Raw genomic sequence first — 6,423 nt, 5'->3', positions numbered from 1 at the left:
CAAAATTTAATCCTTTTGGGCAGAGGCATCCCAAGAGTTTACAAAATGCACCAGCAGTGCAATGGCTGTAATAATGCTCCTTATGCCCAGAGACTTGATTTGGGCTGGGTTGTAATTGGTGATGTCTGCTTAGACAAGACACACAGAATCTACTATGTGAATTCCTGCAAGAAGAAACTGTCAGAAAACAGACGTGTTTCCCACACAAAATGGTGTACTTGTCACTATCATGTGAGGCACGTGCCTGATCCAATCTAATGGCTGCACTACAAAGTGAAGGAGGACATCTGTTGTAAGACCATATCCCACAATGACCTCGGTGATGCAATCTTTCAGACTACCTGCAATGACAATAAGGTAGCTCCCTCTATTGAAGACAAGGAATTCACTAAGTTGATGGACAATGGACTTGTGAAGGATAGTTCCAGTAGTTGGACAACTCCTCTACTCTCCCTCAGTCCAAGAGCTATTCTTCCAAGCAACTGGGAGCAAGATATGTCTATATTTATCTCATTCAAGAAGACACTGAGAAACAAACCTGGCGTGAAAGAGCACTTTGTGATGTTTATGCAAAAGATATTGGATAATAATCGCACAGTACCTGCTCCACCACTGAAGGGAGGTGAAGAGTGCTGGTATCTCTCATCCTTTGTAGTCTACTACCCGCAGAAGCCAGGACAGATCAGAGCTGCCTTCAGCGCAAGTGTGCAGTTCAAAGATACCCACCAGTTCAGTGCTCTGGAGTCATCCGCTGTTGGCAAATATGTAGGCAAGCTCAGAGTGACCAATACTGACACTGGTAAGAATGCAGAAGTTGACTATGACATTGTTTCCGGACAGGGAAATGGATATGTTTGACATTCCCACTGACAAAGATTCATGAGAAAGGATTGTATCTGTAAAAAAGCCACTTGACCAGGAAACATTAGCTTGACACAATATTACGGTTATAGCAAATGAGATGATTAACCAAAAGCAAAGTAGCCATATTCCTGTTTTCATTAAAGTTCTGGATGTCAGTGATAATGCCCCAGAGTTAGACAAGTCCTATGAAAGTTTTGTCTGTGAAAATGCCAAGGCAGAACAGCTGATATAGACCATTAGTGCTACAGATAAGGATGACTGCCACTATGGACATCAGTTCTCATTTCAAATTGATCAAGAAGTAACAAGCAGATGTAACTTTACTGTACAAGACTATAAAGACGATAATACAAGAATCCTGACTAAAAGAAGATATAGTTGTCATGAAAAGAGCACATACTTCTTTCCAGCTGCTATCTCAGACAATGAGTACCCAAGCCTTAGCAATACAAGCACCCTGTCCATTAAAGTGTGTGCCTGTGATGTGGAAGGCATCTTAGGGACGTGCAGTGCTGTAGCACTTGTACTTCCTGCTGGGTGTAGTACTGGAGCCCTGGTTGCCACGATTCTCTGCATCATCATTCTTTTAATTACAGTAATGTTGTTTGCAGCCTTGAGGAGACAGTGGAAAAGCAGACCCCTAATCATATCCAAAGAAGACATCAGAGGCAACACTGTCAACTACTATGATGAAGGAGGTGGGGTAGAAGACACCCAAGCTTTTGATATTGGTACTCTGAGGAACCCCAAAGCTATGGAGGACAATAAACAATGCAGAGATGTTGTACCAGATACTAGATTTCCCCCTACGGCCTGCCCCAACATAAGTGATAACAATGACATAAAAGATTTTATCGATCAGTGGTTAAGAGAAAATTATGCTGATCCATCAGCTCCTCGTTATGACTCACTGGAAATTTACACTTATGAAGGAGTTGGTTCTGTGTCAGAGTTGCTAAGCTCTCTAGAGTCTGTTACTTCAGAGGGGAGTCAGAACTATTATCTCCAACATGTACAATAGTGGGAACAGTGCCAGTCACTTTCTTACTCCTACCTTTGAAGAATGTTTCCAGCACTGTACCAGATGCTGAAGCTATCTGAACTTTGAAGACTATGCCACATGTGCTGCCTTCTGGGGAAGTTCATGTATAATGTTATTGTTTGTGTTTTCTCTTTTTGTGTGTGTTACAGGTCCTTGGACGAGAGCCTTCCATATTGACAATTCCTGTTGTGGTTATTATATATATATATTAATAGTGGTATCTACTGATGCCATGCAGGGAGTGTGATGTCTTTACAGCCTGTTTTTCCTCTTCCTGCCCCCTGCTGCTCTTAGATAAGTTAGTACTCTCCTCCAACCTTTCTCTGTTTGCATGTGATTTCTCTTCCTGTGTTATAGTCTCTGCAGCTTAGGTTAGTTGGGGATACAGAAATTACCAGTGTTTACCTCCAAGACCTGTTGTTTCCTGTGAAATTCTAATCTGTATTAAAAAGAATTACTGGAGCAATCAGGCAGTGTTTTGGTGAGTAAGTTATCTGTCATCTCTGTCATTCAGCAAGGAGATATGCCATCCACACAGGCTGGGTCTCAGGATGGGTAGCTTTTGCATAAATCGACACTGGTGCCAGAATAACATCAGTTCAAGAAGCAAGTGTAAATGTAGTTACTTAGCAAAAAAGACAGCACCAGGATTATATTTTGCACTTGTATAGTGACAAGACTTATTTTGACTTGGTAAATATGTGGCAGGGAGATAAAATTCTATGGGAGTTTTATAATTTCATTCAAGATCCCAATGGAACTACATTTGCTGAAAGTGATGCACAGAACAATCATGGGCTTAGGGCCACATATAACCAAAAAGACAGATTTCTGTTAAAGAATGGTCTCCTGGAAAGGACTGGTGACCCCTCACATAGATTCCAATGGGTAGTACCTTTGGGGCACAAAGGGTTTATGCTACAGCACGCACATAATGAACCAACAGGTGCCCATATGAGGGACATAAGCACTTTTGAGATACCAAAAGAAGTAGTTTACTATTGCATTGTTACCACTATGTGCATGGATATATAACATGATTCAAATTCCAGCCATTTTCCTACACAGGGCACCCCTTCAGACAACAGGTATCATAATGCCCTGATCAAACCACAAGATTTATTTATTTATCCTTTGTTGACTGAGCCCTAGGCAGGCTAATGGACCATGGCCCCCCACAGCCATTCCAGTGTACCATTACATGCTCCCCCATTACCATTAACACTGTTTAAAATTGTCAGTACGCATACTATTTTTGCTTTACTTTGGAAATGAAAACAGATGTGGAGATTTAATTTAAAACTTTGTTGACCAGGTTAGCCTCACTAGGCTAGTAGCCTATTTTCAAAGGAGACCCTTGATGGTATTTACACTCTTAGGAGAAATTTGTCAAGGGCAATGAGGATCTTCTATCCACTCTTTTTGATAGCTTAGGTGGATGTAAAGGATCTCACAGCATCTACCATCAATGTAGGCAGATAGGGCCTGAGTTTTTAGGGGGGGATCTTTGATATCCACCTGAGTTACCACTAACTTGAGTAGATGGGGCTTGGGTTTAACACCTTATTGAAAGAACAACACCCTTTGGAGTGCAGTTGAAGTCAGAAATGGCAGCATTAAAGGCTGGTCTTATTGTAATAAGTCATCAGCTAGCTTTTAAAAAAAAGCAGTAATGCTGTCTGTGGTTTAACTTTTGTTTCTAATAGAGACATAACTGTGAGAGGAGAAAGCCTGTTGGAAATATAGTGGCTCTGTTAACCCATCTTTCCTCAAATACTGAAGGAAGGAGCAAGCTGAGCACACAAAAAAATTTCTAAAGATAAGAATTACAGTGGCAGATATATCTCAAAAATATGTTTAATCTTCAAGGATGGTTGGAGACTACAAAATAGAAAAATCCCTCAAGGCTGCCTGAATGATGGTCATTCTGTGTACAGCCTTCACTTCAGTGACTGGGAATAAATAGATATGGTAACAACAGTGATTACATAGCCAGCATGCATGAGGGACAGAGAAATTGTTGCACAAACTAATGCTGGCACACTGTGATCATCTGTTTGATTACTTGTGCCAGTGTAAAAAAAAACATTTGATATCCGAAACGTTTGAATAAGTATATATGTATATGTAAATATATATATATATATATATATATATATATATATATATATATATATGTATGTATATATATATATATATATATATATATATATATATATATATATATATATATATATATATATATATATATATAGGTCTACTTCATTTGCCCTAACTCCCAATTGCCTGACACCCATTTGCCCGAGACCAAATGACTGAAAGTTCATTTGCCCAGCACTTCATTTGACCGACAAGTATTATTGGCAAGAAAATGGAATATGCCCCCTTCCCCACTGTAGTGCGACCCTGGAGTTAGAATATATAGTTGGGGGGCTGGGGGGGCAAAGCCCCCCACTTACTTTTGTTTTACTAAGCAATATTACATCAAAACTTAACAATATAATATGAAATTAAGTGGGGGGCTTCGCCCCCACACCCCCCTAACTATATATTCTAACTCCAGGGTCACACTACAGTGGGGAAGGGGGCATATTCCATTTTCTTGCCATTAATACTTGTCGGTCAAATGAAGTGTCGGGCAAATGAAGTGTCGGGCAAATGAAATTTCAGTCAAATGGGGTCGGGCAAATGGGTGTCAGGCAAATGGAAGTGTCGGGCAAATGAAGTAGACCCATATATATATATATATATATATATATATATATATATATATATATATATATATATTAGGAACACATCAACAGTGATGTGTTAGAGAAGGGGGCAATGCCCTCCTCCATGGAAAGATTCATTTCATCCCTCCTTTCTGACAGTTAGCCTTTAGATTGCAAAACAAAGCTTAGGAACGTGGTGAAAGGGAATGTTTAGACTCTACAGGCACCTGACTCACTTTGTGGTTTCATGCCATTTCTGTATCACAGAGCCTGTCTGTCATTCCCATGTTGTAATTCATGCAGGAACTAAGTCACAAGGTACTTGCCTTTCATGCTTCTTTAAGGAAACTTGCTGCTTCAAGTGCACAGATGTGCACTGATTGACTATAGGGGGCTAAAACCTGCTTTGCTCCTCTAGCACCCCCAAATTCTCCACTACCCCCTACATACTGCAATAATACCTCTGTCTCCGCATCCCATTCCCCTGTTAGCAGCACACCCCTTTAAACAAACACACCATCAAATTGACACATTCCTCTACAGCCACATTACCGCCACAAGATCCACCAGTCAGCAAATCTACTTTTTGATGTATATGCCTGCAACATAGTGATTTATACAGTACACAGCAGTCATTGTACTCTTCTTCATAAAACCTTGCAATTAGACTCCTACACTGCCTCCCACATGACCTCACATACACGTCTTTCAAATCTCATAGCACAATGCAATAAATATCTTTCCATCAACTCCCCATCTCCTCTTAAACAAACTAATCTAACAATATCTCACCATAAATCTATCATCCTCTTAAAACCTCCACTACCAGCTGTTCCCACATTCAAAATCAATTCCCACTTAAATAACTAATTAAAAAGCACTTTGACTCACTATCAAAACAACCACTCTTATCTAAATTATTTTCCTTCAGTTTTACTGAACCAAACCCAGAACTCCCATCACCCAAGTGATAATATATCTTTACTAAATGCAGGAAGCATCCGAAACAAACTAGAGCAACTGCATTCACTGATTTCATCAAAGAACCTTGACATCCTAGCAATAACAGAATCCTAGATAAACGAAGACACCTCTCAACTCAAATTCCACTATCCCAGCTAGTCCATTTTCTTTAATACTAGACCAGGCAATAGATCTGGGGGAGCGACAACATTCTTTGCAAAGGATAACTTCACTCATCAAACAAAAACAAAGCCCATCCTCTAATGACCACTATCCTAACTGGATTTCCTTAACATTACCTCAACTCAACCCCTCACCCCAGTCCTGACTCCTTCCACCACCTTCAAACCCCCTAAAATTTAAAATACTTAACAACATCCTTGATGAAGTCACCCCATTCATAAACCTTACCATTTTAGGTGACTTCAACATAGATTTCCTCCATCCCAAACATACATAAATTCAAGAGTACCTTACCAATCTGGCCTGACTCAATTAGTCAAAGATTACATAAGACTGAATTTCAACACAGGTAACCGCTCGCTGTTAGACGTAAAGTTTCCCAATGAAACCTCCATCATCTCCAACCTCTACATGCTGCCACCCTAAATAACCTTTTCCATATACCCACTACACACTGAGTCCAAATAATTACTTTTTGCATAAATCACAACTACAAATTAACAACCTTAAATGGCAACTCTCTCTGTCTAATCCAATGGCATAGCCTGCTAACAAACACTAACTCCTCAGATGTCACCACCTCACTAACCAACCTCCTTTTATTTCTATAAGACAGATACTTCCCCAAAGTCTTCCATCTTCTAAAACCCATCAAAA

General features: G+C 40.0%; 1 pseudogene; it reads left to right on the top strand.

Moving 5' to 3' along the window:
• Positions 1 to 396: 396 nt before the first annotated feature.
• On the top strand, positions 397 to 1,885 carry LOC122794828 (annotated as a pseudogene).
• Positions 1,886 to 6,423: the final 4,538 nt, after the last annotated feature.

Source organism: Protopterus annectens, chromosome 2.part1 (genome assembly GCF_019279795.1).
Source record: "Protopterus annectens isolate FY-2018-M chromosome 2.part1, PAN1.0, whole genome shotgun sequence".
Lineage (NCBI taxonomy): Eukaryota > Metazoa > Chordata > Ceratodontiformes > Protopteridae > Protopterus > Protopterus annectens.
The sequence above is the reverse complement of the archived record's forward strand: the minus strand, read 5'-3'. Positions and strand labels throughout refer to the sequence as shown.